This window comes from Macrotis lagotis, chromosome X (assembly GCF_037893015.1).
Source record: "Macrotis lagotis isolate mMagLag1 chromosome X, bilby.v1.9.chrom.fasta, whole genome shotgun sequence".
Lineage (NCBI taxonomy): Eukaryota > Metazoa > Chordata > Mammalia > Peramelemorphia > Peramelidae > Macrotis > Macrotis lagotis.
In genome coordinates this window covers 171,670,270-171,695,371 of record NC_133666.1, presented here as the reverse complement: position 1 = coordinate 171,695,371, position 25,102 = coordinate 171,670,270, and the positions used below count along the sequence as shown (strand labels likewise).

At 35.9% G+C, this 25,102-nt stretch overlaps 1 long non-coding RNA gene across 4 annotated transcripts in view; it reads right to left on the bottom strand.

Annotated features, from left to right (window-relative positions):
* The window catches only part of LOC141502659 (uncharacterized), a 169,671-nt gene that overhangs the window by 97,574 nt on the left and 46,995 nt on the right, over positions 1-25,102 (bottom strand). For 3 of the 4 annotated variants that reach the window (XR_012472612.1, XR_012472613.1, XR_012472611.1), the window contains exon 3: positions 21,388-21,542. This is a non-coding gene — a long non-coding RNA (uncharacterized LOC141502659). Of the gene's footprint in view, positions 1-14,756; positions 17,162-21,387; positions 21,543-25,102 lie in introns of those variants that run through there. The other variant, XR_012472614.1, reaches the window with a different exon arrangement.

Here is a 25,102-nt window from a genome sequence, read left to right as displayed (position 1 = left end):
TAAAATCCTAGGACTTTAGAATAGGAAGGAATTTTAGTCCAGAGATATATAGAACGGTATAATGAAATGAATGTTAGATTTGGATTCAGAGGACTCATTTGAGTTTTGTCTTTGCTAATTATTATCTTTCTAAGTTTGAAGAAGTCAAGTCACAATATTCCTGGCCCTCAGTTTCTTCCTCTCTAAAATGGGGGGCTGAATCTACTCAGGGTCCTTTTAACTCTATAATCTCCATGATGAGAAAACTGAGACCCTATGAGAAGCTCACAACTTATAAGTGAAAAAGTCAAGGTTCAACTCAAGTTTTCTGACTCCAAACTTAGTATTTTTTTAATTATATCACATTAGAATATTTTGAGGGGACTTCTGTTTCAATCAATTTCTCATGTGAGCATTCCAAAATTTTAGCTATTTCCATAAGAAAATAAATTCCGGGACAGCTAGATGGCACAGTGGATAGAGCACCACCGGTCCTGGAGTCAGAAGGATCTGAATTCAAATCTGACCTCAGATACTTAATAATTACCTAGCTGTGTGACCTTGGGCAAGTTACTTAACCCCATTGCCTTGCCAAAAAAACCCCAGAAAAAACAAAAAGAGAAAATAATTACTCTGAAATTTGAAGTGATAATTTCATTTTTAAAATTTGAATTTATTTTATAAGCTTTTACTGATCACCCCCTTCCACTATTCTCTCCCTGACCTCAATTAAAAAAAAACCTTGCAATAAATACATGTACCCCAGCAAATCAAATTCTCACATATGCCATGTCCAAAAATGCATGTTTTTCTGAATGTGAAATACAACTCCTCTCTGGGAGGGTTATAGTTCATCTTCAGTTCTCTGGATTCATGGTTTATTATGACATTCATCAGATTTCTTCCTTGCCCATTCATATTCTTTGACCACTTATGTATTGTGGAATGGCCCTCAGAGAGAAACTTTTTAAAAAAATAAACCTGCCAATTCTAAATAACATGAAAAATTCAACATAGCTTGCTTAATAGCTCCAATTGTTTTTTATCATGGGATTGCATAGAAACTATTTTTTCCCCAAGAATATCTCCTATTCTCTCTACAGCACTAGTCTAATTATTATAGGTTTTTTCCTCCTCATACTTATCTCCTTTAACTACTCTTTCTGAATGGAAATTTTCCTTGACATCTGTCTTAGCTATAACATCAATCATAAATTTGAAAACAAGTTGCTGGCTAATGGAGATGATCATGGGAAACATGATTTAATCGAATTTCTTTTTAGATTCCTTCTTTCACCACCAGTTCCCCCACCTTTTTTATGTTAAGTCTTTTTTATGTGATAAGGGATAGAGGTGACAAAAGAGGAACATACAAATACTATAAGGAATCAGAGAAAGGAAGAAAACACCTATGGCTGGATAAGCTGGCACCACTTTATATAAGAGATGATGTCTAAGAATCTAAAGTGTTTCTGAAAGAAGAGATAAGAGGGAGGCAGGAATACTTGGGGAAGAGTAAGCCATCTAGTTTTTTCAGTTTTGAAGAGTCAAAGACTTCTGGGCAAGATGTTGTTCAGTCATTTCAGTCATGTCTGATTTTTTTCATGACTCCATTTGGGGTTTCACGGCAAAGATACTGAAATAATTTGTCATTTCTTTCTCCTGCTCATTCTTACAGGGGAGGAAACTGAGTCAAACAGTTAAATGATTTACCTAGGGTCACACAGATAATCAATGAGGACAATTTTACAGCCAAGTCCTCCTGACTCCAGGTCCAGTGCTCTATATACTGCACTACCTAGATGGCTGACCAGAGACAATCAGTTCATCTTCCAAGTGCCTGCTCCTGCAACATCTTCTATATAGCACTAGACCAAAAAAGGAGAGAAAATAAAATAAATAAAATTTTCCACTCCAGAACTGAGGACAAAAAAATAAGCCAGAAGCCCATAGGCATAGGAAAGGGGCTATCAGAAAAACCAGCACTAGCACATGCAAGCAAGAGTTCTCAGGATGATTGGAGATGGATCATAGAAATATGTTAAATGTGAGTATCTGAATATGAAGGCAACAAGAGTGAAGGGAAGTCTTCCAGCAGAGGTCACAGAAGTCTCTGGGGAAAGGCAGTCACCAACATGCAACATAGTTTCATTCAGAATAAAGTATCCCAGGGGCTCTGAGGAACATAGGATTCTGTCTGGAACTGCTGCAGTGATGCCTGAAGATTCAATACACTAAACTTTAAAGAAATGAGGTGCCAAACTTCAGGAGTATGTTAGTAAAGAATACAGGTCACCAAACACTCCAGTATCTCACTAGTGGTGCAGTGGCTAGAGCACCAGCCCTGGAGTCAGGAGGACCTGGGTTCAAATAGTACTTCAAACACTTAATACCTACTAGCTGTGTGACCTTGGGCAAATCACTTAATTCCATTGTCCCACAAAAGCCAAAAAAATAAAAAAGAAAGAAAACCCCCAAATGGTGTCACAAAGAATTAGACACATCTCAACAACAACAAACAAGACTCCACATTTCTCAGCATCCAGGTTAAGTGACCCTGGGAAAATCACTTTGATTTCCAGTGGAATCCAAGACCGAAAGTTGCTGAGCAGGTGCTAACTTGAATTGGTGAAAGGAGTTCTCTATAATGAAATCCTATAACTATTCCTACCCCACCCCCACCAAAAGAGGACCTAGTTAGCATCTGGGGCTTGATCATTCTTATTTAAGAGAATAAAAATATTACAAAAAGCTACTCTAGGAAGAAAGATAACCATAAAAATGACCCAAACATTGTGCTTTAATTTTTTCTGGTACTTGTGAAATGAGTGACAGAACCAAGTTTATAAGTCACTTTTCAGTTCTAAACAAGTACTTCATTCTTGAAAAAAACTTCCTGGCAAGTTACAACTTGATGTGATTTAAAAGGGGTGAGTTAGAAAATTCTAAAAAGATGGGGTTTCTAATGGAAATGCTGACAGACCCATAACTACAACTATGTTGCCAGGTGCCACTGTAATAAAATGTGGCAAAGATCCAGGAGTCTTCGCAGCTGCATGCCTAACCTTTATTAAGTATTTAACTATCGTTTGGAGACCTTTGCCAGATTGTAACTCATTTAAACCTGACACATTCCAGATCATAATTTGTGTCATGCTCATATGTTCCTAAATGGTACCCCCATGTTTTAGTCTTTCCCTAAAAAACAGTTCTGTTCCCCCAGATCAATGCCGCATGTCTCTTAGCAATAGAGGACACCCAAAATTTGTATTATAAGAATCTGTGAACTTATGGTCTACAAGAGAGGCAGAAAATCACCTAGACATGGATTTGCATCTCCTAGTTTCCACTTCTTCAATCATCATTGATCTTGGGCTTTTTAGCAGTAAATGTGACTAACATAAGCTTTATCTTCTCTTCTTTCCACTAATCTGTGACCAATGAGAGGGACAAAAGATGATTGCAGGAAGGAGAAAGACAACCAGTTACAGTCTGGAGGATCAGACATCTAGGTGGCTCAATGGTTGCTAGAGCATTGGATTTGGAGTCAAGAAGACTTGAATTCATATTGCCCAGAGACACTTACAAATAGTGTGGTCCTGTATAACACATAATATCTCAGTTTTCACATCTATTAAATAGGAAATATAATAATAGTATCTCCTTTCCTGGGGTTCTTGTGAGAATAAAATAAAATTTGAGAACCCTCGGGTGCTATATAAATGAAAGTTATTATTATTATTATTATTATTATTATTGATACTCTTCTAAGAGATATCTAATATGTTAAGCTCAACAAGGAAGTCAAATTAAAATGTGATTAGTAAATGCTTAAAAAAGAAATTAAAATGCAATGAAACACAGGCAATATTTATATGTGGTTTTCTAAGTTAATATATGTAGCTGACAAGAATCCTGATACATTGTTTCACCTCACTCTTACTCTCCTGTCCCCCCCCCCCCCAACCTATTTCTATTAGCTTTGGACACCACTAAGACAAATTACCAATAAGTGATTCCCACATTTTTCTTTTTTGTTGTTGTTTTTAATATTTGGAGATAGAGGGATAATATTGATTCATTTACCCAGGTGAACTAAACATAAAAGAGGCAGATTTCTAAGCACTTATTATGGGGCAAAAAGACTCTTCCTATTATTAGCAAAAGGTATGGAAATTTATAAAAATTAATTCACAGTTTGTATTTTTGGCACAGATATAGTAGACTATCTGCCTAACTGCTAAAAAAGTCTGCCTGCATCTGGTATTCAGAAGTCTTTTTTATAATAGGGGTCTGCCTGTGGAAAATTTTTTTTGGTGGATAACAACTGAAATGCATTTTGTTAAATATGACATCCTGGAATCTACACTTGAGACTTTTCCTTACTTGAGGAAGAGCTTATTTTTAACATTTCCCATGGTTTGATTTGTTTTTGTTTTTGTTTTGTTTTGTCAAAAGATAAAAGGTACCATGACATATTGGAAAGAATATTAAATTGAAAGCCAAGACATCTAAGTTCTATTATTAAATCAGGTCATAACTGTAAACAAGTGATTTTACCTCTCTGGATCTAAAACAACACCTGTAAAATAGAGGAAAGGTAGATTAGATGACCCCTAAGCTCTCATTGAATTCCTACAGCATCCTAGAATTTGAGAATTAGTATGACCATCTGATCCAATACATATGAAGAGCAATCCCCATTATGATATACCCAAAAAGAAGTCATCCAGTCTCTACTTAAAGACCTCCAAAAAAGCAGAGTCCATCTTCATCAAGGCAGTCCTTTTCACTGTTAGATAATTCTGTGTATTAAAGTTTTCCCTGATACCATCTACATTTGCTGCTTTCCAACTTGCAACCACTGTTCCCACTTCTACACTCTGGAATTAAACAGAAAGAGTTTAATCTCTCTTCCATGAGACAATCCTTCAAATATATTAAATTGACAATCATATCCACTCTCTTTTCCAGTCTAAAATTTCCTATTTCCCCTCACAAACACTCATATGACATGGAACCAAGCTCCTTCATCATCCTGGGTGCCCTCCATAAGAATTCTCTAGCTTATTCTTATTCTCTTGCCCTTCTTAACTTTTGGTCTTATCCTAGGAACTTAAGACCATACCCAAGATCAATTCTGAGAAGGGCAAAATATAAAGAATATAAATATCTTCCTTTCACTGAAGTTGTGCTTCTCAGCATGCACTTCAAGATCAAAATAGCTATGCTTGGTTGCCCATGCGAGCTTGTGGTCCACTAAAACCCCCAGAGTTTTTAAGAAAACTTCTTTTGGGGCAGCTAGGTGATGTAGTGAATAGAGCACCAGCCCTGGAGTCAGGAGGACCTGAGTTCAAATCTGACCTCAGACACTTAATAATTACTTAGCTGTGTGGCCTTGGGCAAGTCACTTAATCCTGTTACCTTGCAAAAACCTAAAAAACATACAAAAAAAGGAATAACTTCTTTCTAATAATTCCTTCCCCAACTTATAGTTTCATATTTGCTGGATAAGATGACTGTGCTTGACATGAAAGACTTTTATGATCATGTACTAATGAATCTATCCAGACCTTCTAGATTCTACATTACTCACCTCAGCTCCTTCCATGTTTCTGCCAAACTGGCTTTTTGCTGCTCCTCAGTAGGTGATATACCTTCCCCTGCCTCTGTGTCTATGGCCCTGCTGTCTGCCATGCCTTGAACACCTTCACACCTCACCTCTTCCTTTTGGAACCCTACTTTTCTTTGTGGGTTCCCTAATCCCTGTAGTTGTTACAGATCTACCTACACAATTACTTTATATTTATGTTCTAAAGATTTTATTTTACTTCTTTATATACCTAATGTTCTCTACATCCCCCTCCACTATAGAATGTTATTTCCTTACTATCAGAAACTACTTAGCCCTTATCTTTTATGTCTAGTACTTAGTACCTTGTCTGTACTTGGTATTTAATAAGTACATGTTGGATTGAATTGAATCAAAATCAGTCTGATAGCAGCTAATCTAAATTTGAATTGATTTTTCAAAAAATCACATTTAAAAAATCATGCTATCTTTTCAACTTTTAGCCTTGCAAAGCCTGGCACATGTAGGTCTTTAATAAATATTTATTGATTGACATAAAACATATCGAATTAGAATATTCAAGCATTAAAATCAAATTACTCCAGTAACTTTACTAAGAAAATCCCAAATGAGGTTGTGAAGAGCTGGACATGACTGAAACACGTGGACAATAAAAATGGCCCAAAATTCAGTCACCAAGTCTACAGTCTTCTCACCCTCTACTAGTATGAATTAGCACCATTCCTTATAACCAGCCTCCTTCACTTCCTTTTCCCAATGCCTCAGACTCAGAAATGAACTTCATTAAAATCCACCAGACTTTGTTAGTTTGTCAACAATTTTTCTTTCAGGGTCTAACAGTACACCTAACTCCATTCAGGAGTGTGTGCAACCTCCCTAATAGCTCCTTTAACAAAGCGTTGTCTTTCAACATAGTTGGCTCACTTAAATTAGTGGAAGCTCCATGCTTTCTTATACTGGCATTCTGATTCTTCCTAAAACTAGACTAAGAACAAATATAAAGGCAAAAACACAATCTCTGCATCACATCAACAACTACTCATATACATAAAAATTGTCAGTATATGTGGGAGGGGAAGGCTTCCCAACTGTGTTAATGGAAAGATTATTTGTATTTCACTCTCAAAGAGGACCATGGTATCAGGGAAAGTGATGCCATGATTTACAAGTGCATTGGATTTAAGTGAGGTGGGACTGTGCAAAGTTTCTAGCCTCACTCTCCTCTGGAGTTATCTGGGTCCAGAGGTGAGACTGAAGATGGTTTCAGATACAGTGGATGTTTTTAAGTTAAATTCTACATCAATGAAACCACATATCATTGAATGATTGAAATAAGCAAAAATTTCTCATACTATTAGGAAAGATGAATAGGGAAAATAGTGGCTTAGGAAAAAATATGGATTCCAGATTTCAGGGGATTTAGTTCAGTTGTCTGTCTTTTCTAAGCATAGGGGACATAAAAGGCACTAAAGCCAGCAGTTCATTGTGATTACAAAAGAAGGAAAGAAAGAAGAAAACGAGAATTTATTAAGTACTAAGCACTTTACAAATATTAGCTCATTTGATCCTCACAATAACCCTAGGAAATAGACCCTATTTTTATTCCAAATTTCCAAGGAAAAATCAAGGTAAACAGAGTTTAAGTGATTTATCCAAGATCACACAGCTAATGAGTGCCTATTTGAACTCAGTTCTTCCTGAGTAACCTATTTGAGTAACCTACAGAGATAGTAAGACAAGACAGATAAGGAAAATAGAGTTCTACAAGATTGGGTAATAGGAAAAGAGAATGAAGGGCAGAATAACAATCTCAAAGAACGTAAGATGCTGGTTTTTATCTTTTAGCAAATCATGTGAAAATATGCCCAGGAAAGTGGGATTTTTCTAACTTTGCCATTGTCGTCTAGAGAATACATTTCAGCCAAAACATATCTGCTGGTAGAAGTTTAAAAATTTGGCATTTTATCACACTTTTTACTAAGGATAGGTAATATCTACTTTTGGATGGTTTCTGAGACCTCCCTATTTGTTACTGAAAAATTAAAAGTATAATTCTGTATTTTTTTCCAGAAAATACACTGATTTGTTTAAAATTTTCTCTCTCATAATCTGAATGAAGAGATTTCTTTTTTGGGCTTTCTGTCTTATTTGGTAGGTGAAGGTAGTTTCTTTTACACATAATACCTCATACTGTTATCTACAGGGTAAAATTGATGTATTGATTTGACGACACTAACATATTTCAAGGACCTGTCAGTCATCTAGTTGACAGATGGAACGTACATGAATATTACCTTATTTTAATCCTCTGAACTGCGGTACTGACAAGAAGTAAATGCTATCACTTTGACTCTTTCTTTCCTGAGGCTTGGATACCAGATTGACACAAAGCCCCATCTGCTTCTGTAATGTTTATTAGAGTATGATATAATCTCAGAGTTGGAAAAGACCTGAAGAGACCATCTGGTTAATCCCTATGCCCAAATTTTATTGTACTAAATTTTTAAAATTATTTTGTGAATTTTTGCTTTAATTTTGGGGTGTTTTTAACATTTCTCACACCTTCCAAAAGATACCTTTCTTAACCTAGCACAAAGATATAGATTACTTATTGTAGAATAGGCATTGCAGTCCTCTGTAGATCTCTGAAAAGAGGTCATGCCCCATGTTTAAAACTATTTAGAGTCTTATTTGGACCAGAACCCAGAGCTACTCAGCAGACAGTACAGTCTAATCCTTCTTCTCTTAATTAGACTGCAGGTTACTGTTTCTGAGCTGTATTCAAACAAGTATGAACACATGCAGCTGACAGTTCAGCACATTCTAAAACCTGGCAGCAAGGGGAAAACACTCCCCCCTCCCCCAGGTGCACAGGATCTGAAGTAAATGTTGGCACAACATATGGAAGAGCTGACCTGCTGTTTTTACATTGCTTCTATTTCCAATGCATGAACTCACAAAGTGAAGGCTGATGAGCACAGAAATAAAATAATTTTAGCCATCTTGCACCCAGCATCTCTGCCCCATGACAGCAGACTCCTGTCAGGGCTACTTTTCTATAGTTTTTAATTTGGGCCACCATTGGTTCAACTGCCTACTTGGTTCTATTTGGTTCTGTTTTGTTCTTTAGCCATCTTTCTTAGTCTTGAACTATGTATTTAAATAGACAGAAAAGAAAAACCTCAGAAATAATGTGAATGAGAGTGATTTGGAAGACTGGGGAGAGAGAGAGAAGGCAAATAGAATTGAATCATAAAGGGCTTCTTGTTCTTATTCTTGTTGTTCAGTCTTTTCAGTAGTGTCTGACTCTTTATGACCCCATTTGGGATTTTCTTGGAGTGATTTGCCATTTCCTTCTCTAGCCCATTTTATAAATGAGAAAACTAAAGAAATAGGGTTAAATGACTTGCCCAAGGTCACATTTACTGTCTGTGACCAGATTTTGCTCAGGTGAAATATTAGGCCAGTTCTCTGTTAAATAGAAGCAAAGAGAGACCAGATTCTTGATCACTCAGCAGCATATCTTCCTCATGGCCAACCCAACATCATCTTCTAAATGACTGTCTCCTAATTCCCAACTTTTGGTTTTCTGCCCTAATCTTTTTTCCTATCTCATTTGGACTTCAGCTACCTCTCTAGATATTTCATCCTGTTTTGAACTGACTTGTGGTTTTGACTCCCTCCTCCCTGTTCCCTTAGCTTTGGTATTTCTTCATTTCCTTACCTAACACTGAACCACTCTTAGCTCAGTTGGGTTCTGGCCAGAGTTTCTGCCTATGAACAATTGAGTTCCCTCCCTCATATTAGAAGGGCTTTAATACTACAAGAATGTTCCATTTGATAAGAGAGGCAATTAATACACAAAGTGGTATATGAATCATATTTTTAGGTAAATTCTATTGAAAACAGGTAATTCAAGTGAGTAAAGATAACTTAAATTATCCGGCAATGTGTGTGTGTGTGATGACTGTTTAATATGCAAAATAGATAATAAATGCTATAGGAAATCAGAAGAGGGAGAAAAATAACAAATATTTTTTGAGTACCTACTATCAGGTACTATGCAAGAATCTGAGGATAGAAAGACAAAAATGAAATAAATCCTGCCCTCAGGTAGTTTAAAGTCTATTGAAGGAAACAACAAATATAAAAGATATACAAATTAAATACCTAGTAATTGGGGTGAAAGAGATAATAGCATCTTGGAATGAGGAAAGAACTTAGGTATGTTTTTTATCCATCATAATTTCCAAAATATTAAAGATACCCTTGACACTCCAAATTATTTTTTTCTGTAGGAAATATTCAAAAGATCAATATTCTGGATAACTTATTAATAGAATTATGTACAGAGGCAGGAAAAGAGAAATTGTGTTTGGGAAACATTAAGTAGCTCAGTTTGGCAAGAACAGAGAGAACATGAGGGGGAGTAAAATGAAATAAGAATGGAAAAGTTGGCCAGAGCCAGAATGTCTTACAGAAAGTATTATTTCCATATTCTCTAGAGTTTACTCTTAATTCTCATCCCCTTTTTCCTCATTTATATACATGGGATACATGTGTCTGTTGAAATGTCCATACACTGAAGATGCTTTGTTGGCTGTCCCTTCTGAGGTATGACGGGTGACAAGAATTATTGAAGGTTACCATTTCCCTTCTGTGCTCTATAAACGTATTCTTCAATGTAGAAAGAATTGAACTGAATCATATTAAAAAGATTTAATATTTGACTAATGTCTATCCTTATGTATTTGCAATGCTTAGGAAATAAAAGATAAACAAATAAATAAAGAAAGAATAAAGAATCAAAACTATATTCTCTTTTAGTTTTTCTCTTATGGTAGAGTTCTTGTTTCTGTTGTTTAGTTATTTCAGTTAAGTCCAACTTTTTGTGACTCTATTTGGGTTTTTCTTGGCAAAGATACTATACTGGTTTTTCATTTCTTTCTCTGATTCATTTTGCAGATGAGGAAATGGAGGCAAATAGGGTGAGGTGACTTGTTCAGGGTCTCAAGATTAGTAAATTTCTAAGGCTGGATTTGATTTATGCAAATTGAGTCTTCCTGATTCCAGGTCCTGCCCTCTATGAACTTCATCACCTAGGGTTGGGCTACCTGAATCCAGGTACCTGAGAAATAGGACAAAAACAAATAACATCATAGTGGGCCTTTGAATTTTTCAAGTTTGTTAGATCTAAAAGGGCATGGGTTGAATAGAGAAAAATAAACTTAAAGTTCTGATCAATACAATGATCCAAGATCAAAGACCTCATGATAAAAAGAAATGCCATCTACCTCCAAAGAAGAATGACAGAGCCTGAAAGCAAATTGAAGTATAATTTTTGTCTCTTTATTTGTCTTGCTTTTTTAGAGCATGGCTAATATGGAAATATGTTTTGCATCATTTCACATGTTTAATTGATATCATATTTCTTGCCTTTTCAATGGGCGGGTCAGGAGAGGGAAGGAAAGAGAAAATTTGAAACACTATATTTTTTAAATGAATGTTAAAATAAATAATAATTTTTTAAATAAAATACAAAGATAAATGAGCTTGAATTCACTCAGAGATGGGTCACATCAGAGGAGGCAAAAAGCAACATGGGAGGGACAGCTAGGTTGCACAGTGGATAGAGCATTGACCTTGGAGTCAGGAGTACCTGAGTTCAAATCCAGCCTCAGACACTTAATAATTACCTAGCTGTGTGGCCTTGGGCAAGCCACTTAACCCCATTTCCCTCACAAAAACCTAAAAAACAAACAAATGAAAGAACAAAAAAAAGCAACATGAGTTCCAAAAAACAAGACCCAAGACTAATGGTGTATCTGATCAGGAAAGAAGGTAGACTTACCTCAGAAAAGTAGGAAGGGAAGCCTACAGGAACTTTTGAGTGAGGACATACATGAGAGTGTGGAACCACTATGAATGACTGTAAATAATGTCTGAAACCAACAGAATTTCTTCATTCCCTACTAGTTGCAAGCCTCTGAATGTCTCCACTAGTCCCTAGGAAGGTCTCTAGCCTACATGAGTCCTTCAGTCCCAGAAGTCACAACTCATCAGGACTCTCTGTCTTGGAACTCCTTCTTCTGAATGGAGGGTAGAGAGGTCCCTCAGAATCTCCATCTAAGGAGAGTTCCAAAGTCAGCAATCTCTTCATTTCCCACTTAGCAGCATTCCTCTTAATTTCTCTATCAATCCTTTCCCCAGTTCTGTGTGCCTTCCTTCCTTCACTTCCAACTTCTTTTGGCGGGGGGGGGGGTGGGGGGGTGGGGGGGGGGTGTTCGGTTTTTGCAAGGCAAACAGGATTAAGTGGCTTGCCCAAGGCCAGACGGCTAGGTAATTATTAAGTGTCTGAGACAGGATTTGAACCCAGGTACTCCTGACTCCAGGGCCAGTGCTTTATCCACTGGCCACCTAGCTGCCCCCCCAGCTTCTTTTTATTTGTTTCTTCTTCCATTAGTTTATAAACTCCTTAAGGGCAAGAACCATACTTCTTTTTCATAACTATATTCTCAGATATGAATCTGAGTACTTGGCATATAATAAGTTTAATAAATGTTTACTGATGGATTCTGTAAAAAGAAGCAGGAACAATGTCAGTCCTGACATATCATTTTGCAGAGTCAAGGTCAGGCAATAAATGTCTTGGAGCATCCAAAGACAAAGTAGGATACAGATTCTGCTCAATGACCAAGGGTATATGTTAGGGGAGCTCAGAGTAAGAATGTAGCCAGAAAAATTGTTCACATCATATTAGAGTCTATCAAGATCACAGCAGATAAAGAAACAACTCTGTGTTGTTAATTACAAGGAAAAAGAGACAGAGTCAACAAAAAAAAGCCAACATCAGCATTGATCCTTCTAGAAAGGAATAAAGGATCAGGACACTTAAATTCTAGATTGCAAATGATAATCACATTCCTTCTTTTTTGCCACCTTTTTCTTTGAAAAGGGTGAGGTGAAGCAATACCACTACTGGGTCTACACCCTGAAGAAATTATGGAAAAAGGGTAACAACAGAATATTCATAGCAGCCCTGTTTGTGGTGGCAAAGAATAGGAAATTAAGTGAATGTCCTTGAATTGGGGAATGGCTTAACAAACTGTGGTATATGTATGTCATGGAACATTATTGTTCTATTAGAAACCAGGAGGGACGGGAATTCAGGGAAGCCTGGAGGGATTTGCATGAACTGATGCTGAGTGAGATGAGCAAAACCAGAAAAACACTGTACACCCTAACAGCAACATGGGGACAATGATCAACTTTGATAGACCTGCTCATTCCATCAGTGCAACAATCAGGCACAATTTTGGGATATCTGCAATGGAGAATACGGTCTGTATTCAAAGAAAGAATTGTGCAGTTTGAACAAAGACCAAAGACTATTAACCTTTAATTTTTTTTTAAAAAACTGTTATCTTATTATGTAATTGTTCTATCTCTTATACTTTATTTTTCTTCCTTAAGGATATGATTTAGAATCTCATCACATTCAACTTAGATCAATGTATACCATGGAAACAATGTAAAGACTAACAGACTACCTTCTGTGGGGGATGGGGGAGGGAAGCAAGAATAGGGGAAAATTGTAAAACTCAAAATAAATAAAATCTTTCTTAAGAAAAGAAAAGAAAAAGGTGAGGTGAAGGGCAAAGAGAGAGGAAAAAAGCAAAAGAGGATATGGTGGAAGAAAAGCACAATAATTCTAACAATAAAAGTGAATGGGATGAACATATCCATAATGGGTTGGACATAAAAATCTAACAATATCTTGTTTACAAGAAACACAGATGAAATATAAATATTCACACAGTTAAAATTAAGGGATGAGCAGACTTTATTAAGCCTCGGGAAAATTTTTTATAACAACAGAGCTGTCATTCATGATATCAGGCAAGATAATAAAAGCAGACATAGTTAAAGAGATTAATAATGAAACCACATTTTGATTAAAATGATCAGTGATTATGAAATAATATCAATTCCTAGCATACATATGAACTGAATGGCATCTAAATCCTTGAAGAAAAAAGTTAAGAAAAGAACTAAAAACAGGAAAAGGTTGCAAAACTGTGAGAAGATCATTGTTGTCTTTACAGATCTATGATAAATTAGAAGCATCTGAACAAAATCTTAGAAAAGTTAAATATAATAGATCTCTGAAAATTACTGAATGGAAATTGAAAGAAATATGTATCCCTGTACATGACACTTTTATAAAAATTGACGAAGTACTAGATCATGAAAAAAGTCATACATAAAAAACCCATTCCTTAATGATCACAATTCAGTAAAATACATCTATATGTATGTATATACATATGTGCTCAAACAAGAGCATTTAAATGAAGATTAAACAATATATTCAAAAAAGAACATCAAATAAAAAAATTATAGAAACAATATACAATTTCATTAAAGAAAATGACAAAAATGAGAAAATGTAGAAAAACTTCAGGGGTGTGGGGGCAGCTAGGTATCTAGAGCACTGGCCCTGGAGTCAGGAGGATCTGAGTTTAGCCACTTAATAATTACCTAGCTGCATGACCTTGGGCAAGTCACAACCCCATTACCTTGCCCCCCCCAAAAAAACTTCAGGAGTACAAACAAAGCAGTTCTTAATGGAAAATGGATACTTCTAAACACTTTGATCCACAAAAGAGAGAGGAAAAAGAGTTATATAAATTGGGCTTGCAAATTAAAAATTAGAGAGAAGTCCCAGAAACCCAACTAAATTGAAAAATAAAGTTTCCAAACAACAAATCAGATATAAACAAAACAAACAAAAAATTGAAATGATTAACAAAACTAGGAACTTTTTAAAAATACTTTTAAAATAGGTAAAATTTTTACGTGATAAAAAGAAAAGAAAATCAAATTGTCAAAATCAAAAATGAAAAAAGAAGTCATGTGGGCGGCTAGGTGGTGTGGTGGATAAAGCACCAGCCCTGGAGTCAGGAGTACCTGAGTTCAAATTAGGTCTCAGACACATAATAATTACCAAGCTGTGTAGCCTTGGGCAAGCCACTTAACCCCATTGCCTAGCAAAAACCTAAAAAAAAAAACCAAACAAACAAACAAAAAAAGAAGTCATAACAAATGAAGAGGAAACAATGGAAATTATTAAAAACTCTTAACCAACTACTTACCTAAGAAACATACTAAATTAAATGTAAGTATATTTCAAAAATAAAAATTGCTCAGAATAGCAGAATAAGAAATAATGAATGTAAATTATCTAATCTCAAAAAATTAAGAAGCCATAAAAGAAGTACCCCCAAATTCCAAGATTAAATAAATTTACAAATGAATTCTATCAAACATATGAAGGACCACTGACTTTAACATTATATAAGTAGGGAAAACTACCCTACCAAATTCTCATCACACAAATGGCCAATCGAAGGAGTAATAAAACAGAGGAGGAAACCACAGAGCAAATTTTCTGATGAAAATTGATGCAAAATATTTCTAAATAAATGTCTCTGGTGTCTTTTTTTAACATCACCAAAAATTCACTCATATCTTTTCCTCTTTCTCTTCTAGAAGAGAACCATCTCACATAACAAGCAATACTCTTAAAGACAAGACATAGAGAAAACCAGTCAAACTGATCAACATATGTATGTGCATATCACATATATGTACATTAACTATTTATATATCATAAGTATCAAGTCATTATCAGAAAAATATTTTATCAAGAATTTTCTCATACATTTGATCACTTTTCTTCTTATACAAGGTGAATTAATTTTGTTTCTACAGAAGTATTTCAGTTATATATATATACATATATAAATCAATTTCTGACTTTTTGCATTTGTTTGCAGTACCTCTGTGCTCTCATACATGGTCAGTTTTTATAAAAGTTTCATGTGGTATGGAGAAAATTAGGAAAAAAGAAGAGGTAACCAGTATAGCAATTTCTGACCTTCTCCCTCCTCCACTTTCTTGTTTCCTTATACACTTGTCTACCCTCTTTCTTCTTATTCTTTAGGACTGGTCTGATTCTTGATCTTCAATCCACCCTAGAACACTAAATCAACTCTGAAATTCTAAAATTCTAGCATCCATTAATGTCACAAAGTGACTCAGGGCTTAGGGACCATATGAAAGAAGAGGAGAGGAGGTTTAGGTTTGACATGCAAGGAGCCCCACACTGATGAATTTTTTTTTCTGAAAGAATTACCTAAGGGAAATTTCTTTAACATTTTCTCTTCCTGTCACTGATGAGTTTTTTCCATTTTGGAAAGACTCTTTCCTTTGACATGGTGAAAAGAGTTTCCACTGAGTACCTACAAACTGCTACCTTCCTTTTATAGTGTAATTGTGAAAGTAATAGCAGGGCTGTGAATCACCCATAGCACCATAGCATTGTTTAACAGTATAACAATATTTATGGTAAAAGCCAACAATATATCAAAAACACATGGGGACAGAGTTAAAAGGAAAGGGGAAAAGACTCTGATTATACCTGTTAAAGATTATTATTTCTGAATATAAGCAGAGTAAAACATATCCTGATTGGAACATGCTAAAAGTATCCTAAAATCTTATTTTTATGCTTAGACATTTTTTCTCAACTAAGGTTTTAAAAGCTTGAAATATGGGAAACTAACAAAATTCAAATCATTCACTTGGTATTCTTTTTTTAAATTAGTAAATTCAACTATCTTTAATAAACATCATTTCCCATAGACATTAACCAAAAATACACATTGCAAAGTTGAATGCAGTTTGGAGAAGATGAATCAATGTTGGCCTTATGCATAGGCAAAATTCACAACTGGTTTGGATAGGAAAGAGCATGTTAAATACCCGAAAGGAAATAAAGGGTATTATGAGGCAGTTAGGTGGCAGAGTAGATAAAATACCAGACCAAAAGTCAAAAAGACTTGAGTTCCAAAATGGTTTCAGACATTTACTAGCTATATGACCCTGGGCTATATGACCTATTTGCCTTCATTTCCTCATCTGTAAAATAAGCTTGGAGAAATGCCAAACCTGTCCTTTATCATTGGAAGAAAACCCCAAATGGGGTCATGAAGAGCCAAACACAGCTGACAAAATAACAAAAGACCATTATACCAAATGATGAAGGAAATGGCCAGTAAAAACACAGAATACAAATTTGATAGACTTCACAATTTTTAGATTTTTCAAGGCAATGGGGCTAAGTGGCTTGCCCAAGGCCACACTGCTAGGTAATTATTAAGTGTCTGAGGTCGGATTTGAACCAAGGTACTCCTGACTCTAAGGCCAGTGTCCTATTCACTGCACCACCTAGCCGCCCCCTTAGACTTCACAATTCTGCCTAAAGTCTGGTTTGTTCTTTATCTTACACAAGATGAGAGAATAATATTGGTCTACTCTGCTAGGCAACTTTTCTGAATTAATCTGAACAGCAGAAATCTTTCTTGAAATCAGAGGTAATTTCTACATGAATGGTGATATCAGAGTCAAAAAGAATTTGACATCCTCGGAGTCCTCTTGTGCCCACTGGCTGGTGCTTCAAATGCTGCCAATACTTCCTCATCCTTTAACTTAAGGTGCAAAACCCTGTTAAAAATGCAAATAGCCCTAGGAAAGATAATGATTTAAACTATTATCAGTCATTCACAAATTAAAGTATAAGAAGAATTTGAGAATAAGGGTGGATAGAAGGAAGAGAAGGAAAAGTAAGAAGATACTGAGTACCTAAGAAGCAAGCACAAGTGATGAAGAGAAATAGTGCATAATAATGAAACTAAGAATAGCAAAAAAAAATAAATAAACTTTTTCCTCTATTAACAAAAATATTCTTTTCAGCATTAAAATTGTGTCCCTTTAACTCTGATATTTTTTAGCACATTTTACTCATTACTATATTACTATGCTAACTATTAGAAGGGAATATAAAAAGTCTCTGCCCTCAGCATGCTTGCACTCTAATTGGGAAAACAGGATTTAAATGTCAGTAAAATCTTTGTCCACACAAGAAAAATTAAATGGAAAATTAAAATTTCTAATTTCTAATACAGTCTGACTCTCTACATAAAGATTTCCCAAAGCACAAAGGAATCTCTCTACTATGAAATCTTGGACTTTGACTTATTTGATACTTATCATTTACTATTCTTTATAGTTAGTCATTTTTCAATGCATGTCCCTTGTCTCTTAAGTCAAACTCTTTGATGACAATAATGATATCTTAAGCTTCTTTGTATTCACTGTGGTATGGTATAGTGAAAAGAGGGCTGATTTGGAATGAAGAAACGTATTTACTTCAGGGTTGTGCTGGAACCAACTCTAACTGACTCAAGAGACAGTTGTTATCTTTATAATGTGAGGATTTAGATCCTGGGACTTTGAAATGCCACATATTAGGATTGATTGATTTTTTGATTGTCTCCATTTTTAAAAAGTGATGGAGAAATGTTAATAAGCAGATTATGTGTAATTGTTTATATATATATATATATATATGTATGTATGTATGTATGTATTTATATATTTTTTTCAGAAAACAAACCTGTCTCAAAAGTTTCAATTTCTCTTTTTATAAAATGATGATGACAATACTTATACTGCCTATCTCACTGGATTATTTTTAAGAAAGCAATAAAACTATAATCATTATCTGAAGACCTAAGTGCTCAATAAATATTTACCAAGCAGTTATATTGATTATATCAATATCACAGGAAAATAAAATTTGGATCAATTATCTAAATATTTAGCCAATTCAAAGAAACCTTTAAAAGATAAACCTAAATTTTCTAGACAATTATCTCAGCTCCGTATTTCATTTTGCTTACACAAATGTAGTTTAAATGCTCCAGCCTTATAGATAGTGGGCCAATAGGATGACCACTTTGTTTTGTTAAGATGAATGGACTTAGGAACATCTTCTTGTCTGTTCTTCTTAATTTACTTGTCTGCTCTACTTAATTTACTTCCTGGTTCTCAGCCACATTTTAGATGAGTGAGGTCAACTTAAAACTGGATTTTGAATATGGGAGATATTAATTTTTTTTAAAAAATCTCCTCTAGATGAATTCTTCCTTCTAAAAAAGGAAAAAAAAGAAATATTTCCCTCAAGGCATTCTGTGGCACTTTGCTCCTTTAAGGGAGAAGTCTGAGATTACTATTGAGAAAGAAAGAGACCTGGGAAACAACACCCTCTTTTGGGAAACTATGCTCCATTTCCTAGTAAATGGACTCCACAGCAAGGTCGCCAAAAGCATCTGGAGAAACCAAGCACTCCAGAGTAATGGTGCTGCTCACATGTTTAATGCATTTGATTAAAAAAAAGGGGGGGAATGAGAAGATTGGGGGAGGAAGCTGAGCATATGTTCTCCTCATCTGAGAATTGAGTCAGCCTGTTAGACATAGTCCATGGGAGATTTAGCCTGGCTTATTTGAAAGTTCTTTTGCAGAGCAAGGCAAATGAAGTTCATGTGTTTATTCATCAAGGGATATTTTATTTACAGCCTTTTTAAGAGACAAATTCTGCGTAGTTGTAATCTCCTGTGTAAGAACTCCTAAGCAGTGGAAAAGTTGGTAACAATGAATAATTTCCAATGGCTTGGAAATTATGATAAAATTTGGAAATGCATCCAGACTCTTTGAACTTCTTGGCTGTACAAAATTGGGTTAAGTCTCTTATGATAGGATATGATATTTTCAGTGTACACTTTTCTTGAGTTATTTCATGATTTCCATTAGGAGGTTTGGCCAATACTCAGAAGGGCAGAAGTTCAACACTGAGATATTCTGTCTTGGGCACGGTTATAACTGAACTTTCCTGAATTCATCACAATTCAGTTTGAGTTTGAGGTAAATTTTTGGGTCACTTATTTTAACCAGGGAAACATATAATTCAGTAAATATAGAAGGTATATATTTAGGGGACTCTGATCAGAGAATCAAATAACTATAGAAAACAATCCATTGGTATTGTCTTCAAGAATCTGGGCAGCTAGGTGGATAGAGCACTCACCCTGGAGTTAGGAAGACTTGAGTTCAAATATAGCCTTAGCACATATTAGTTGTGTGATCCTGATCAAGTCACTTAACTTTGCCTCAGTTTTCTCATCTAAAAATGAACTGGAGAAGGAAATGGCAAACCATTCCAGTATCTTTGCAAAGAAAACATTAAAAAGAGGTCACAAAGAGTCAGAAATACTAAAAACAAGTGAACAACTACAAGAACCTGTCCTACAGTGCCATACATAGACTTGTGTATAAGATGGGACCTGAAGAAACAACTATTTCCTGCTAAAAAGATAAGTTGGAAGAGGGTTCCATGCACAACAAAAATTTATCAAATTTTTAAAAAACAAAATAGATGTTTATCGATCAAGAACTGGCAGAACAAATTGTGGTTCATGAACATAATGGAATATTACTGCTATAAGAAATTATTAAAATGAAGACTATAGAGAAGCATGGCAAGATTCACAAAAACTGATGAAAAGCAGAAGGAAAACAAAAACATAATGAATACAACTAAGTAAATGGAAAGAACAAAATGGACCTTAAATTGAACATTGTGTAGTTATAATGGCCATGACTGGCCCCAAAGAAGAAATTAAATGATTCCTTTTCTTCTTTTCTTTGCAGAGTTGTGACTTTGGATGTGGAAAAATGCATATACACTCATATTTTGTTGGTTTTGCTAAATTGTTTTTTCTTCCCCTTCTTTTTTATTCTTTCTTATAAGGAATGCTTTTTTTGTGTGTGTGAGGAAAGAACAGAGAGATTAATGTTTTGTCCTTCATTTTCAAAAAAGATCATGACACCAGGGAGGTGTCATGAGAAGCAGATGAATTGAATTGGTGGGGGCTGCTGTGCTAAGTCACCAGCCTCACTCTCTCCTCCAGGGTCATCTGGGTCTAATGACCAGATATGAGTCAGAATGACTGTAGAGGGCACTGGATATGAGACAATTAGAGTTAAAGTGACTTGCCCAAGGTCACACAAATAGTAGGAGTTAAGTGTCTATGGTGGATTCAAACTCCCATCCTCCTAACTCTAAGAGTCAGTGCTCTATTCACTGCAACATCTAGTTGGGAATTCTAATCCCACCTTGGCATTTGACATGTATTAGCTGTGTGACCTTGGGCAAGTCACTTAACCCTGATTGCCTGGAATACAGGACCATCTCCAGTCATCCTGATTCGTATCTGGTCACTGGACCCACATAGGTCTGGAGGAGAAAATGAGGCTGGTGACTTAGCAAGCACCCCCTCACTCACCCATTTTGAAGGAAGATAATACATTTCAAAAGGAAAGCAATGAATAAACAAAATATTTCAATGTAATAAGGCATTCTCATGTGACATATATACCATTTCAGAGTCTGAACATTTAAATGATGACAAAAGCTTTAGCTATTTCTGGATAACTGCATCACTCAACCTTTAAATGTTCAGGTTTCTCAGCAAAGGCAAAGCAATGTTCTTCACTGAGAAGGAAGTTGTTCAGTTGATCTTTAAAGAGGCATTGACTTCAACCCTTCCTTTCCTTCTTGATTCCACATTTCAGGTGCCATTACATAACTCTGAAGGGTATGTATAGAGTGTTTAGGGAGGACTAGCACCTCTGGTGTGAAGACTGCTGAATGCTTTTCAGGAATGCTTTCCATCTGTGATATCCACTGATTTACCCAACTCTTACCTATGACTCCAAGAAACTAGCATGCAAGCAGAAACTCCCTAGTAAACTGTTTTGGCAGATGGTCTAGAAAAGGTTGAGGATAAAAAAGGGTCTCAAACCTATCAGTGAGTTAGGGGAGTATCTAACCAATGTATGTATAGACTTACCCCTGAATAACTGGCAGATGAGAACCATCTGTTCCAATGATCATAAAGGTGCTGTGGAACTTGGTCAGGAATCAAAGACACCAAGGTCATCCAGTGCAACCCAGAGCCATTGCCAGTCATCTTGACTTTTGTCCTGCCACTGGACTTTGAGAATTCTGGAAGAGAAAATGAGATCAACAACTTCTAGCAACTCTGTTTCATTTCAATCCAATTTATACATGAGGCAAAAGATATCACTTATACCATTTTTACCATTTTTACCTATGTCAAACTCCTGGGGTGACCAGCAAGAGATGAAATAGCAGATGCAGATACAATGGGAACTCCAGTCGCAACCCTGCACCCAGACAGCCCAGGTCACAGGATCATCTATACCCTGCACTCACTAGAAGCAGCAGTGGGTTTCAGCAGCCTTAAGGGTATCTAAAAAACCTGGCATTTAAGAATTCATGATGAGATTATGGAATCAGACTTTAGGAAAAGATCTTTTGCATACCAGAGGCCAGTTATTCATTCTATGCTCTAACATGGAGGTCCTTATACTATATATATATATATATATATATATATATATATATATATATCTTTTTTTGAAAAATACTAGCTTAGGGGCGGCTAGGTGGTGCAGTGGGTAGAGCACTGGCCCTGGAGTCAGGAACACCTGAATTCAAATCTGGCCTCAGACACTTAATAATTACCTAGCTGTGTGGCCTTGGGCAAGCCACTTAACACCATTGCCTTGCAAAAACCTAAAAAAAGAAAAAAAGAAAGAAAAATACTGGTTTAGGGGCAGCTAGGTGATACAGTGGATAAAGTCAAGAGAACCAAACAAAACTGGCCTCAGACACTTAATACTTATTTAGCCATGTTATCTTGGGCAAGTCACTTAATCATCGCCTTGCTAAAACCAAAAAAAGAAAGAAACAAAAGAAAAATGTTGGTTTGACACTTTGAGGTAGAGCAATTTGAAAAATCTGGCTATGAGTTCCACTTGTTTTTATAGTTTCAATGACCATCATAACTGAAAAAGATATTTCACAAAGATACATAAATCCAAACAGGAGAAGCATATTATTAACTATACTTATGAATACATGATAATTTTGTTGAAACTCAAATAATAAAAACCTCATTTCCCTGGTTACTTGTTCTTGTAAACTAATTAGAAAGGCTGCATTTTAATATTTTTAACAAATATGTTCAAAATCCACTGAAATTTGTTGGGGAGATATTTTTTTAAAGGTTAGAAAATTTTTTTCCATATTTTTAATTTGTGAAGATTTGAGAGTTTACAAGAGACTCACATATCACTCAAATATCCAGGAAGAGAAAGTGGTCCATAGTAATAGATGTAGCCAAGAAGACAAGAAGGAAAAGGGAGAAGAGGAGGCCTTCAAATTTGTCATTGGTAACTTTGAAAAGAGCCATTTCAGTAGTTATTCTCTATATTCTACATTCTACATTCATACAGTAAAATGAATAAATGTTTTTCCTTCATTTTTGAAGAAGAACACAACATCAGGAAGGAGATGCCATGACAAGCACATCAATGGATTTGAGTGAGAGGGGGTACTGTGCTAAATCACTTTCACCTCTAGAGCTATCTGGATCCAGTGGCCAGATATGAATCAGTATGACTGGAAATGACCCTGGATGTGAGGTAATCAGGGTCAAGTGACTTGTACAAGGTCACACAACTAGTAAGTGACAAGTGTCTAACACTGGATTCAAACTCCCATTCTCCTGAGTCCAAGGTTAGTTATCCATTCACTGTGCCACCTAGATGCCCTAGTAAAGTGAAAAATCTAGTGTGAAAGGAAGGGATTAAGAAACAAAGAGACTAAAAGAACGGCATTCTTTGAAGAGAATTAAGGATGTTTGCAATAAGGGGTGGATTTGAGGAGAAAGATAAAGTAATGAGATCAGCAATTCAGATTGCAATCCATCCATGCCTACTCTCTCTTTCCTTTCCACCAAAACCTGAAAACTGTGTCAGTATCTTAATCATCACTGACTGCTCTGGAGCACAGGGGTTACTTGTTAAGGGGTGACTGTAGCAACCATGTGGTAATCTGGGGAATAAGATGTGGGGATGTTGGAATAAGGAGGACTGGGGAATTTTGCCTCAGATGTTATTGAAGATGTTTGTGTTGGAGTTACATTTTAATTGCTCTGAGGAGCCAACACTTGACACAGTCACAGGAGGCCAATGGTAGGAAAAGAGAATAATAAAATTCAGTTGAAGGCAAACTCATTATCAGTTATTCTAAAAAGGGAGGGATGCAATCCCTCTTCTGACTCCCATTTGTTAATCACATGCCATTTGGAGGTATGCTACAACTCAGTAGGGGCTTGACCTCTACAATTAGGTCACTGATTTAGAGGAACTATACAATCAAAGTTTTTAGAAATGGGCACATTTTAGGATAGTGTTCTTCATTGTTTGATGCAATGATTGGCTAACCTGGCACTGAGGTGTGCTGCTAGCATTCCCTAGGGATATAGTGAATAGCATTGGAATAATATCCTTTGGAATGTGTGCCATGTAATTATGTGTGTGCCATGTAATCAATTTTTATCATCTGAAAACAATTACCCTGGGGTGGCTGACAAAATTAGAAATGAAAAAGTATGGAAAATATCACAAACTTAGAACACTTGGTAGTGGACAGGAATTTTTACTATTTCCTCCATATGGACAGCCAGAAAAGACTTTCTGATTTAGCAATAAGAGCAAATCAAGTTTCACAGCATTTAGACATATATGAGGGGTGACAGTTGCAAATTCAAATCTCAAGAAAGATGATCTCAGAGTTAGAAGAGCAATGATCTTTCTTATTTTTCCTCACTGAAAGATGTAAAAAGCAAATATAGAAATGGGGTAGAATTTGATTTGGTCCACACAAAACAATTATTGAACTTTAAGAGAACATTTCCTGATTTGGTAGTGTGGTACAATGAAAGGAACTTGATATTAGGACAAACTTGGGTTCAAATTCAGCCTTTTAGCACATTAGCTCTGTGGCACTTGAACAAGTCACTTTAGCTTTCAAAGACTCAGTTTCCTCACCTTTAAAAAGTAAATTATGGGGGCGGCTAGGTGGCGTAGTGGATAAAGCACCAGCCTTGGAGTCAGGAGTACCTGGGTTCAAATCTGGTCTCAGACACTTAATAATTACCTAGCTGTGTGGCCTTGGGCAAGCCACTTAACCCCATTTGCCTTGCAAAAAAAAAACCTAAAAAAAAAAAAGTAAATTATGGATCGAATTGACCTTGTTGCCACAAATCTTTCCCCCTCCAATCCAATATTCTACTCAATTTTTAAAGAGAATTTTCAAATTGACCAAATGTCCTACATACTCAACAAATTCCAGTGGCTCCTTTTTGCCTCCAGGGTCAAATATAAAATCCTCTATTCTGATGTAACAATTTATTCCCTTCCAAGAACTCAACAATCCTACTACAATAACCATCTAGCTGCTCATATCATACAACAGTCCTTCTCTGACTTGCACGTTGCATAAGCTGTCCCTCATACCCAAAATACTCTTACTTCTCTTCTCCATTGGTCTCCCTTGCTACCTTTTATTGTTGTTGATCATTATTTCAGTCATGTCAAACTCTTCATGACCCCATTTGGAGTTTTCTTGGCAGAGATACTGGAGTTGTTTGCCATTTACTTCTCCAGTGCATTTACAGATGAGGAAATTGAGGT